Genomic DNA, 13,118 nt, shown 5'->3' with positions numbered 1-13,118 from the left:
CAAAGAATTTGATTGTTCTTTACTCATTTTCCAGGGCCACATAGAATCTGCTGACCTTTTTTTTTTTTCTTTTCTTTTTTTTGCTATTTCTGCAAGTAGTTTTGTAAAAAGAAAAACAAAATCTCTTCATGCAGAATAGTTAAAAAGAGAACTTTGTTTAATGTTTACATCCAAAATTCAGTTAGAGCAACTTTTGCATATTTTTCGACAATATACTGAAATTTGTGGAAAAACTGAGTAAATGTACACACATTTACATAAGTAAATAGATTGAATGATGACCTTGAAAAAAAACAACGAGCACAGATTCAGTGTGGGCTTACACATTATTATACTAGTTATAGCACCAAATAAACATGAATTAACCTTTCACATCTCACGTAATCACTCAATTAAGGACTGAGTAAAGATTACGTTTACCTTAAGCAAGTCATTCAGGGTCCACATCTTATTCATTTGCTAAAAAAAAAAATAACTCCAAAGAAAAGCATTTAAAATGTTTGCACTGTATTAGCTTTATTATACTTAATGTGTAATCATGTCGTCATGATTTTAAAATTATTATTGATGTTTAATTTCACCAATATATATATTAAAAATGTATCAAGTCATTGTATAAAAGAATTTTTCCCAATTACATATTGATAGTTAGCAAAGTGATGAGCAAATAAAGAATAGAGAGTGAAAAAAGGGTAATTTTTATCATAAAATGTAAAGGTATGTGATCATTCTTCGGATAAAAGAATGATAACATTTGAACTTGATGCCATTTTTTTATTCACATATTGCTTCTTCCATGCATGCTCAAGTTTTTTTTTTAATGAAATTGCAGGGCATGTGTATTCGAATGGGGAGTGAAGCGTTTGTGAATTGTTAAAGTTGGTAAAGGAAGTGCCATGCCTCATGTTTTCCATGTGGTTTGACGCGATATGTGTGATATGTGATCTGTGGCCCCTTAAACTGCTTCATAGCTTTGTGTTAACCAACAGAAGGCTGCTTGATTTAAAAGGGCTTGATTCATTGCTACACCATTCACTCAAAAAATGATTGTTGATGTTTTTTCAAAACAGTTGATCCCTAAACAAAAGTGTTATAAAAATATATTATGAAACTTAATGATCTAGGTGCAAGGTCTAAAGCGCATGGTACAAAAACATTAAGGGCGTGTCCCAATCCACTTTTCCTATTTAAGGATGGAAAAATACATTCTGCGCCCCGGTGCATGGTCTATCAGGGTTGTGCTTATTCTCTTATTGAGTTATGAGCATAATGTGCATTAAACCAATCAGAGTCTCTTCTCCCATTCCCTTTAAGACTCGGTTGCATTTTTCCATGGTGGACTTTGTACGTGGAAAAAGTGAACGCTTCACTAGCAAGAAGACAGTTAAACAGACCATCTGCAGAACAAAAATAAAGAACAAGCCTCCTCCATTCGGCCTCTTTACTTTCTTTAACTTTTTACTTTACTCCTGTACTTTCGTGGATAAGGAAACAGTTTTGTACGCAAACTGAGTTATGTCCAAACACACGTCCTATTCTTATGCCCCATATGGTGATGCATAAGTCTCCAAAACCCGACAGATGGACAAATCTAAACTTGTTTTTATTAAAACAAATATAAATATGCATATAATAAATAATACTGCTAATAATAATAACATTATACAACTGCAAATTGTCATGAATAAACTGAAAAAAAACCTCCTTGAAATGAGGCACTGATTTTTATATTTATGTAGAAAATACTAATTTTTGAAACATTTTAATCCTTAATTTTTTTTCATATGTAAAGATATTTGTGTATTGCTGTACATCCTGTTTGAATTAAGCAATGTGTAAGCATTTTGAACCTGCATAGGTGTAAAACTAATGCGCTCTGTGCTAGACTTTAGACCAGCTTTCAGTTGGTCAGTGGTGCAGTCTATTTCAGTTCCTCAAAATAGCAAAGCGCCAACAATGCGCCTTAACACACCTGCTTTATAGACCAGCACACCCATGAGTCTTCAAAGTGGGGCAAATGGATTTGCTATTTAAACAACATGCCGCAAAATGTGAAAATTAGGGTTGTGCTGGTCTGAAAATAGCAACAAATCACGCCAAACACGTCTTGCGCCTTATTGCGCCGAGTATATGATAGGGCCCTTATGCTGAGTTCACACCAGATGCGGAAAAAGCATCAAGCGCGATTGATTTACATGTTAAGTCAATGCAAAGACACGAATAGACATCCTGCGGCGCTATACGTGTGAATAAAGCGGCGCGAGTTGAGCGTTTTGGGCTATTGACGCACTTAGCGCGTTCTGAACTTCAGTGGATATTCGTGTCGCAATAACCAATTAAAAGGTTTTTGTGCTTATGACGTAGAACCTGTTACTGGTGTCCCAGGGGGAAATCCTCCTGCAGACACGGACAACAGTTGATCAAACTGGGCTCGGCTCAGTCAGAAGCACCGCTGAAAGCCTCCATCATTCAGGTACTTTCTGGAGGAGTTGATGAACTTGCAGAGCTGGGTGGACCTCTGACAGGATCCAATGAACTTAGACACAGCTCCAAATGAATCAACGCTGTTTTTCAGCCTTTATAAGGCACTTAAACAGTTATTCTCTCAATATAATCCATGTTAGCCATTTAACTACGAAAGTACAGTCACCAGGCAGGCAGCAGCCATGCCCATGATGTGAATCCGCGTCCATTGTTCAGTGAATTTGACGCACGAATGAAGCGAGTAAACTCAAAATGTTCACGCGTCTATTTACGTGCGAAAAGCAAGACTTATCCACACGTTCCGTGTCTGGTGTGAACACAGCATTAGACTTCAATACGGAATTGAGAAATGGAAATAGGAATTTGGTTGATAGTAGTCAGTAAAAGAAAATTTACATTCAACTCAACATGTAAATAAAACATGTTTACATTGTTATAAACAGTATATTTTAGACAATGACATGAAGCATGTTTCACAATGAACAAAAAAAAAAGCTCAATGTATGCATATTGAGCCATAAAAGAATAACATAATTTCAGTTTTGATTTCACCTCCACTGTGGCTAAACCAAACATGATGCGTCAGTGAGCATTTCATAACCAGATATCATTAAAAAAGAAACATATAACTGCTCTATACTTGTTTTTATGTTCTCTTTACTGCCTCCTTTTAAAGCAAGGCTGTTTGTCTATAAAACTACATTAGCACATACAGTTAAATTCAGATTTATTAGCCCCCCTGAATTATTAGCCCCCCTGTTTATTTTTTTCCCCAATTTCTGTTTGAGAGATTTTTTTCAACACATTTCTAAACATAACAGTTTTAATAACTTGTTACTAATAACTGATTTATTTTATCTTTGCCATGATGACAGTAAATAATATTTTACTAGGTATTTTTCAAGACACTTTGTAATTAGGCACGTTATTGTACAACGATGGTTTGTTCTGTAGCCTATCGAAAAAAAATATATAGCTTAAAGGGGCTAATAATTTTGGCCTTAAAATAAAATTCAAAACTGCTTTTATTCTAGCCAAAATAAAACAAATAAGACTTTCTCCAGAAGAAAAAATATTATCAGACACACTGTGAAAATTTCCTTGCTGTTAAACATCATTTAGGAAATATTTAATAAAGAAAAAAATCAAAGCGGGTTTAATAATTCTGATTTCAGCTACCACTTATTTTACACTGCCTTTCTTAACATACAGCAGATATTAGACAGAATTAAAAAATAATAATTTGAAGGACTGGCGGTGTTGACATTAGAGAGAGCTAACGCTTCTGTTAATTGGCAAAATGGGAATATTTATCAGCGGATGACAACATCAGCCAATTAATCAGCCTGTCTGATATGTCTGTCTATCAGTATTATTGAGGAATAATAGCAGTAAGAGCTCAGAAAAAGCTGTTCATTCTTCTCTGGCTTTTCATGGTTTATTCACTGTTAGCTGTCACGAAGCTGGAATGCTGCTCAGGCATTTTTCTCACTACAGCTCCCAGATGGTCTTCGGCTTGCAGGGGTTTACAGGCTTCTTTTTTTCTTCCTTGTTTTGTTTTTTGAAAAGGCTGCTGAGCTTTTTTATTTTCCATCGAGGGTAGGTCCTAGTGAAGTACATTTAAACATGTTGAAATGGAGCATGAAAGCAGTGATCCTGACAGCCTTGTCTTTTTTTTCCTCCCATTCCCTTTTCTCTTTTTAAGGACCTCTTCCTTAGTGCTTCTCCTGTATCAGGGCGTCCGTGCCAATGAAGCCTTTTTATTTGGCCGAGATTGAGTGCAGCCAAGCGGGCCGGCCCTATTACCACTGCGCCACAGTGCAGGAGATTGCCTGCCTCGGCCATCTAATTGCGGACATCAGCTGAAAGGCTGTTGCTCTGCAGTGCTGAGCAGACAGCCAGTCTCAGATTCATTGCTCCATTGGCTAGTTAAAGCACCAGGCTGTCTTTGTTTGGGGACACGGGGGGGCTTATGGTGTGCTCTGTCTGCTCGCTAATCTTATAATGTTCCCTGGCAAGGGCTGCTCACCCTTTGCTGCCCTCCTCTGCACTGGACAATATGAATCTCTCATCACCGTGCTCATACACTGGCAGGATCCCAGCCTAGAGAAAAATATAATGTCTTACCACTTATCTGGCAGCCTGTCAGCAGATAGTTGTGGCTGCAGACACATTTTGCTCTCCACTAGCTGAGTGTTTGGGAATACATGCGGACATGGTGTTGTGAGCTGTCTGAAATGCTCTTCGGCGAAGGGCTGTTGCATTGTGTTTTCCGTTTTAATGGAATTTTGTGGGTTAAATGCAATTTTAGCTCAGTCTAAACTGCATTTGTGGCATGCTGTCAGTTCCCACAAGAAGGTACTGTAATATGGACTCACTCCGTTTAAAAAACAACAACAACAAAGGGCTTGATTTACTTACAACTTATACCAGCAAAAACACTCAATGACATTTTACTTGAAGGGGGTGTTCATAAGACTGCCACAATACACTTATAATCATCAGATGACATGGGTCATAAATGTGAACGAGATATTATGCATGATTATAAGTGTCATTCGCTCAGTTATGACATTTTAAAGGCAATGTTGACATAGGGATGGGCGATATGGGCAAGAAATCATATCTCGGTATTTTTAGGTGGAATGACGGTATATGATATATATCCGGTATTTTCCCATAAATGGTTACTTGAGAATCAAAGCCTTTAATAAAACTTTATTAAACAATTTTTAAGCAAAAAATATAATTCAAACACGGGGGTTTCCCTCCCTGTTTACAAATAAACAGCTGCAAAAAATCTTTGATAAATAAAATACAGGACAGGTTTTCTCCTGCTTAACACTATACACAGCTCAACTGTGCTGTTGTGCAAATAACAAAGTAAACAGAACCATAGAAAACATAGCGACATTGTCAGAGCAAAAAATGAACACACTTAAAAAGAAATACAACAAAAACTATTGTAGGATAGAAAAGAACCACATTGAATGTACATATGAAACACAGTATTTTATGTCACAATTACAGTGTTGTTATAAGTAGGCCCACACAGAATCTGCGTGCGCAGAATTCCGCAGATTTCCGCAGATTTTTAGCCCATCATTAATTCTGTTTATTTACTTGAATAAATGTGTGTAAATCTATATTTATTCGTTTTAAAAAAACAAATAACAGTAATATTATTAACTAATATGAAAATGTTCATCTGATTCATGTACAATGCAGTGTGTAAAGTAATATTTTCAGAAATCCGCAGATTTTTACAAAAATTCTCAGCAGAAATAGCAAAAAAAGTCCGCAGATTCCGTCTGGCCCCAGCTTGACATTATCAAGACAACAAAACTTGTCATAAATCTGCTATAAACATGATTGTCATGAAGCCATTATAATTGTATCATGAGTTTTAAACCAGCATTTTACATTTTTTTTAACCTTAACCACAGTGATACAAGCTGAATTTGTCAATAAAATGTCCAAAAAAATGTATGATTCTCTTAAAAATAATTTTGACAGGGTAGTGACACTTTTAATAACAAATACAGTTTTTTTCACTGAAAAAGTTATCAAAATATTCATGACTCAATGAAGACAGAAAATAATTTTATTTTATTTTTGTTTTTGCTCAGCCTAACTTATTCAAACCAAAATATACAGACATCAGATATATACAGCAGGGTAAATAAGTATTGAACACGTCACCATTTTTCTCAGAAAACATATTTCTAAAGGCGCTGTTGACTTGAAATTTTCACCAGATGTTGGATAAAAAATTAAAAAAATATGAAAAGAAAACTAATCGAATTAGTTTACAAATGAAGTTATGTGTAATAAAATGAAATGACACAAAAAAAACTATTGAACACATGAAGGGAGGTGTAGAAAGCCATAAAAAGCCCAGACGGCAGCTGAAATCTCTCAGAAGTTATTCAGCAACCCTCTGCCATTCGTCATTGTAAATTAATATCAGTTGCTTCAGTCTAAAATCTGCATTACCAGGAAATGGCGCAGGAAAAAAGCATTGAACACATGAAGAAAGGGAGGTGTAGAAAGGCAGTGAAAATCCAGACAGCAGCTGCAATACCTCAGAAGTTATTCAGCAACCCTTTGCTGTTCGTCATTGTAAATTAATATCAGCTGCTTCAGTCCAACATCTATACCTTCAGGATGATGAAGATGAAACCAGGGTGGACATTTCAGCAAGACAATGATCAAAAACACAGCCAAGGAAACTCTCAAATGCTTTCAGAGAAAGAAAATCAGGCTGTAGAATGGCCCAGCCAATCACCTGACTTGAATCCAATAGAAAATACCAAATAAAGATCTGATTTGAAAGACGAGACCCACAGAACCATCAAGATTTTTAAACTTGTTGAAATCTGTGAAAAAAATCACACCTGAGCAATGCATGCGACTGTATTCTAGATATTAGAGGTGTCTTTAAGCTGCACAAGTCAACCGTTTCAATTTCAAGTCAATGGCACCTTTAGAAATATGTTTTTTGAGAAAAGTGTTGACGTGTTCAATACTTATTTTCCCCACTGCATACATCAGCAGTGTGACATAGTACTCTTATGAATAGAAATTGTCAAATAAAGTTCTTTATTATTTTATTTTTTGTGCACAAAAGTATTCCCATATCTTCATAAAAGTTCAGTTAAATCAAGGATGACGCATGCAGTATTTTGACAATGTTCTTGAAGTCTCAGATTTGATCAAAAATGTCTTAATTTCTGTTTTGATATGAGTTGAGGTATTATATGTTTGGAATCATTTAAAGTTGAGTAATTATTGACAAAAAAAATCATTTTGGGAAAAACTTTCTATTTAAATCAATGAATTAAAATAAAAAAAAATCTAAATGAAGATTGTCTGGTTTTTTTTCAACATTTGTATTGCTTCAAACCCATGAGTTGGCTTTCTTTCGTAATACACAAAGGGTGTTTTAAAAGGGTGCTGTGGAAGGGAAAATCATCTTTAAGTTGTCATAAAGGTGGCCTGCATGAGTAGTCTTTCCTAGTCTTCTGAAAGTATACAGTATAGCTTTGTGTAATGAACAAAACGGAGTTTAGGCGTTTTATCCAAACAATTTTCTAGTCCAATGAGCTGTTGTTTGTGATGTCAGGATTGTCTGGTCAGTGAGATGAGAAAACTCATGAAACACGTCAGATTGTTGAATGAATTATTCATGCCAGTTTCATCATCCTGAATAACTGATTCAATGAAATTAGGATTCTGCCGTTGATTTTAATGCAATGAACGCACTCTCTGTAGTGCACTACAAAAAAAAATAAATAAATAAATACATTTCTTATTTAAAGTGATTGTCTTTTTTCCAGCCCAAATATCTAAACAAAATGTCAAATCAAGAAGTTTCAAGACAAGTAAAAAATGCTCTTGTTTTAAGAAAAACAGCTTCCAATTAAGTGAGATTTTCATTCAAATAAGCAAAATAATCTGCCATTGGGGTAAGTTTATATTGCTCACCTCACTTTCCTTGTTTTAGGGAAAAACTTGCTTAAAATGTACTTGTTTTTTCCTGATATGAAAACTTGAAAAATGACTTTTGCTGCTTGTTCAAACTACACTCCCTGACCAAAGTCTTGTCGATTATCTGAGTTTTAGAAACAATAAATAAAGGCCCTCTGAAAGGCCCGCCCTCAAGTGACTCTGATTGGTCATGTGTCATAATGGGCTGCGATTCGCGGATCGGCTCCACGTCACACCCGTACAAGCACGCACTTTTGTGCTGTGTAAACAGTTTGACTGATAAATATGAATTTGTAGCTAAATCGTTAGCGGTGCCAAACAGCATTTCCCATTGTTTTCATCTTTGCTACAACATACCGTTAAGGCTAGACACTGTGCATGTCATGATCAATTTCAACAAATAAAAACTCACAGGCCACAGCTTCTGCTTGTTGGAGCTGCTCCTTCTTTGATGAGATTTTAACCAAATCCAGCACTAAACTGGAAGAGATTCTGGAAGCAGTGTTTGGTGAAATCATGCTTGCTATGTATTTTATAATTCTCTGGAACATAATTAATATGGAACTGTAAGCACTTCTGTCTTTGTGTCGTGTCCTTTAGAAGCCCAAATACAGAAACAGAAGAAGCTCTGTGATTATAGCAGCATTTGGATGGCATTTCAGCTCCCTCTGCTGTAACATTATAGCGCCTCTGGTCACGCCCCTTAGCGGCGCAGTGTTTGTGCACGGTAAAAGTACGTTTGTGATCTCACAGGCCCGGAAGTATTTTTTGTAGTCTCCAAAATTCATTCATTGTAGGCTTTGCTAAGCTAACTCTGTAAAAACCAAGTTCTCCCTTTGCATTGAACTTTGAGCGTCTTACATTCAGATGCTGTTTATGTTCACACAGCTACATTACACATCAACTAAAGTTTAAAATATGATATCGTAGTGGCCCACCCCTTTAATCGATTTGTGTTGGGGCAACATGTAGGAATTGTGTGGAACAATTGTGTTTTGTTGCAGTGTAGAAAATTATTCTTGATTTAAACATATTTAGATATTTAGACTAGAAATAAGACAAAAACTAATAAAAAAATATTAAATAAAAAGATGTAAACCATCTCAAAGTTAATGTTTTGGCTTATTATAATAGTTAATGATAGTAATAATGTAATAGTACACTTGTATGCGCTAGTGAAAGTGGTTAATTACTGTAATTAATCATTACAAAATTAATCATTTATCTGTAACTATTCAATAAAATGTATGTGTTTTTCATAAAGATGTTTCCAGCCACATAAGTTTCATCAAACACTGTCACCACTTGACATTTTTGCCAGATTACAAGCTCACACCATTGCCTCAGCCAGAGCTTGTCAACTCAAACAAAAGCATTTTTACTGAACAACATATGTATAAGCTCCACATTCCTGCTTTGAAACCTCGACTTCCAAACGGGATATTCTGATGTTTATTACGAACCGATGAACAGAACAAGCTGACATTGCTTTGTTGCATCGGGCTGCTTCATGCTACACATGTCTTCAATAGATCTAAATATGTTACCCACAATATTACTCTAATGACTTATGTTCAGATGGTATCTCGTCCTGGAGATACGATTGAAGCTTTTGAATATAAGCCCTTATTCTGTAGATGGATATGGATGTGACATGCCTTTTCAATTAGTCAGGTATTGAAACTGTCACGCCGGGGGGAGGGGAGAACCGGCCAGTGCAGTTCAGCAGCATTCAATCCCAATTAGCCATGAAAGGATGAAAGGGAAGCCTTTTTTGAGCTCGTTCTTTGATCCAAATTATTAGATTCTTAACATTAGCCGTATATATAAATCCTCACCATTGTGCCTATACGGTTCTTTTTTTTTGTGAGAGTTGTTGGTTTGAATTGAGATTAGCTATTTTTATATCAAAGTAACTTCTCTCTTGCTTGTGTTCATGGTTTAATTTTAGACGTATATAGAGGGTTTATGAAGGTTTTCTTACAAATAAGACGTCTGTGAGAGGCAGAGCATTCAAGGATGCTATCAAGGAATAGCGCTTTTAGTCTTTTGTTCAGTAATCCTCCCACCGGCCCATCATGCAATCTGTCATCCTTTTTTAAATGAGTCTTAGCCCACACACTTAATCTTTGCACTCTGCAGTCATTTCTTTTCCCTTTAAAATTCTTTTATCAACATGTTTTTGTGAGACTTTTCAACGTGAAATCCAAATAGAAGCTTTTTGATGGATGACGTAAATGTTGACAGATTTGTTTTAGCAAAGCTTCAGAAGCTATTCAGGAAATCAGTGGGTGATTTTTCAGTTTTCTTTTGTTGCCTTTTAAACAGTAAAGACGTAGACGGCAGGTAAATTAGGCTGCTGTCACTTTAAGGATCGATGTAAAGAGTAATTGTATTGACAATTCGGATTTCCTTTCCTACCAAACCATACGATTTTATGGCCCTTCCGAATGCTACAAAGGACAAAACTTGAAGGGTGACTAGACTACAATGCTGGTGTTAAGATAGTAATGTGCAGCTTGTGAGAGGGAAAAAATCATGTGAGAGTTCCACAAAATTGAATTTAATAACTGAAAAACAAATAAACTGTTATGCAAAATCAGAAAGGTTTCGGTATTTGTGGTCACATACTCGAGCAGACACACATTGCCGGCAGCTAGCTCTCTGCAACTTTCACATAGTCACCCACTGAAGCTAAGCAGGGCTGAGCCTGGTCAGTACCTGGATGGGAGACCACATGGGAAAGCCAGGTTGCTGCTTGAAGTTGTGTTAGTGAGGCCTGCAGTCTGTGTGGGTCCTAATGTCCCAGTATAGTGAAGGGGACTCTATACTGCTCAGTGAGCACTGTCTTTCGGTTGAGACGTTAAACCTAGGTCCTGACTCTCTGTGGTCATTAAAAATCCCAGGATGTCCTTTGAAAAAGAGTGGGGGTTTAACCCCGGCATCCTGGCCTAGTTTGCCTCTGTCCATAATAGCCTCCTAACCATCCCCATATTGGAATATGATCGCTTCATCCCTCTCTCTCCTCTTAACCAATCAGCTGAGTCTGGCGCAATACCCTGCCGTCACATCATCAAGGTGGATGCTGCACACTGGTGGTGGATGAGAAGATTCCCCCCAATGTTGAAAGCGCTTTAAGTGTCTAGAAAAGGGCTGTATAAATGTAAGGAATTATTATTATTAAAGGGCACATAGGTTACCCCTTTTTTCATATTTAATATAAGTCTTTTGTGTCCCCAGAATGTGTCTGTAAAGTTTCAGCTCAAAACACCCATCAGATTATTTATTATAGTTCGAAGTGTCTATATTATAAGTGTCTATATGATCCTAGCGAACTGAACACACCTTTTGTTCCCTGCTGCTTTGCGCTCGTCCTCTCTTGATGATATGATTATACACGTGACTACCGGACATGTTAATGCGCGCAGCTGTCAATCAATATTGGTGGGCGGGGGGACGATCTGAAAACTGCTCCAATTGGTCCACCGTTTTTATGTTGTTAAATTTGAAAAAAAAGGACTGGGTGTGTTTATATCACCCCAATATGACAGTTTATACACTATACCTACACACATTTCTGTCCAAACAGCTTGAAAAGTAGATTTTTCACCATAGGTGCCCTTTAAGGCCCTTTCATACTGGATGTAGAAGGTGGTGGAAAGGGCTGTTAGATAATGCTATTAGATAACGTTAATAGCTAAACATGTAGTTATTCTAACAGTAAACTATCTAGATTCTATTTCTGACCATGGACCACAATACCAGATACCAGAGATTTAACATCACATAAAAACTGAAATATACCATTTGAAAAATCTGGAAACTGAGGGTTCAAATATATTAAAATATTGAGAAAATGTCCTTTTAAGTTGTCTAAATGAAGTCCTTGGCAATCCACATTACTAATCCAAAAAGTTTTGATGTATGTACAATATGAAAATGACTGGAAATCTTCATGCAACATGATTTTTACTTAAAGGGGACCTATAATGCATCTTTCTACAAGATGTAAAATAAAGTTTTCAGTTTATTCATGACAATTTGCATTTGTATAAGGTTATTATTATTACAAGTAGTAGTATTATTTATTATATGCATATTTATATTTGTTTTAATAAAAACAAGTTTAGATTTGTCCACCTGTCGGGTTTTGGAGAAGTATGCATCATCATGTGGGGTATAAGAATAGGACGTGTGTTTGGATATAGTTGTTTGACCACACTTCATTATTATTATTCATTTAATCCTTTGCTGGAAATTAGAACTGAATTTAGAAATAGTTTTCAAACAAATCTCTGCACTTAACAAATGAAATTAAATAATGAATGTATTCAGTGCGTTCCTTTTCCATATTAGTAAAGTAGTAAAGAGTAAAGTAAAGAAAAAGTAAAGCGGTTGAATGGAGGAGGCTTGTTCTTTATCCTCTCTCTGCAGATGGTCTGTTTAACTGTTTTCTTGCTATTGAAATATTCAGTTTTTCTACTTACAAAGTCCGCCATGTAAATAGCAAATGCGCATGGCGTGATGCAACTTACTCTTAAAAGGAATGGGAGATGTGACTCTGATTAATTTAATGCACGTTATGCTCAAAACACACCCATAATTCATTTAAAAAAATAAGCACAACCCTGTTATATCATGCGTTGGGGCACAAACCATATTTTTTTGCCCTTAAAATGGCAAAAGTAGATTCAGATGTGCCTTTAAATCTTTTGCACCATGCACTTTAGACTTTATGCTTAAATTGTTAAAATAGAGCCCCTAATGTTTAATAACTCTTTTAAACTGCCCCTTTTATGCTTTGATTCTAATCGTGCCTGTTGCTTTAAATTGTAATGAGATTGTGCTCAAAGCCCTCTTTTCAAAAGAGGGCGGAGCTGCAAATGTCTGTTTGTTAGCATAGTGGCAGATTCAAAAACAAGACTAAGGTCTTATGCTAATGAGAGAGCGATCGTCACTAATGGGCGGGGGCTTTCCCTCTCTGATGACACCTACAAAGGATGAAGTGTCTCTGCAGACTATTTTTATAAGTGATATTAAAAAATATAAAATTTATAAATGTTAACCATTAGAAGCTGTTAATATTCACAGACTGTTGCCACACAACTGTATTTAAAGCCCTCATGGAAGTGATTTTTTTTTGT

The 13,118-nt window shown here is 36.2% G+C and overlaps 1 protein-coding gene across 2 annotated transcripts in view; it reads left to right on the top strand.

Moving 5' to 3' along the window:
• Positions 1-13,118, top strand: part of trip4 (thyroid hormone receptor interactor 4) — a 164,722-nt gene that overhangs the window by 57,065 nt on the left and 94,539 nt on the right. The gene's annotated exons all lie outside the window — the stretch shown is intronic.

Source organism: Danio aesculapii, chromosome 7 (assembly GCF_903798145.1).
Source record: "Danio aesculapii chromosome 7, fDanAes4.1, whole genome shotgun sequence".
NCBI classification, from domain to species: domain Eukaryota; kingdom Metazoa; phylum Chordata; class Actinopteri; order Cypriniformes; family Danionidae; genus Danio; species Danio aesculapii.
The sequence above is the reverse complement of the archived record's forward strand: the minus strand, read 5'-3'. Positions and strand labels throughout refer to the sequence as shown.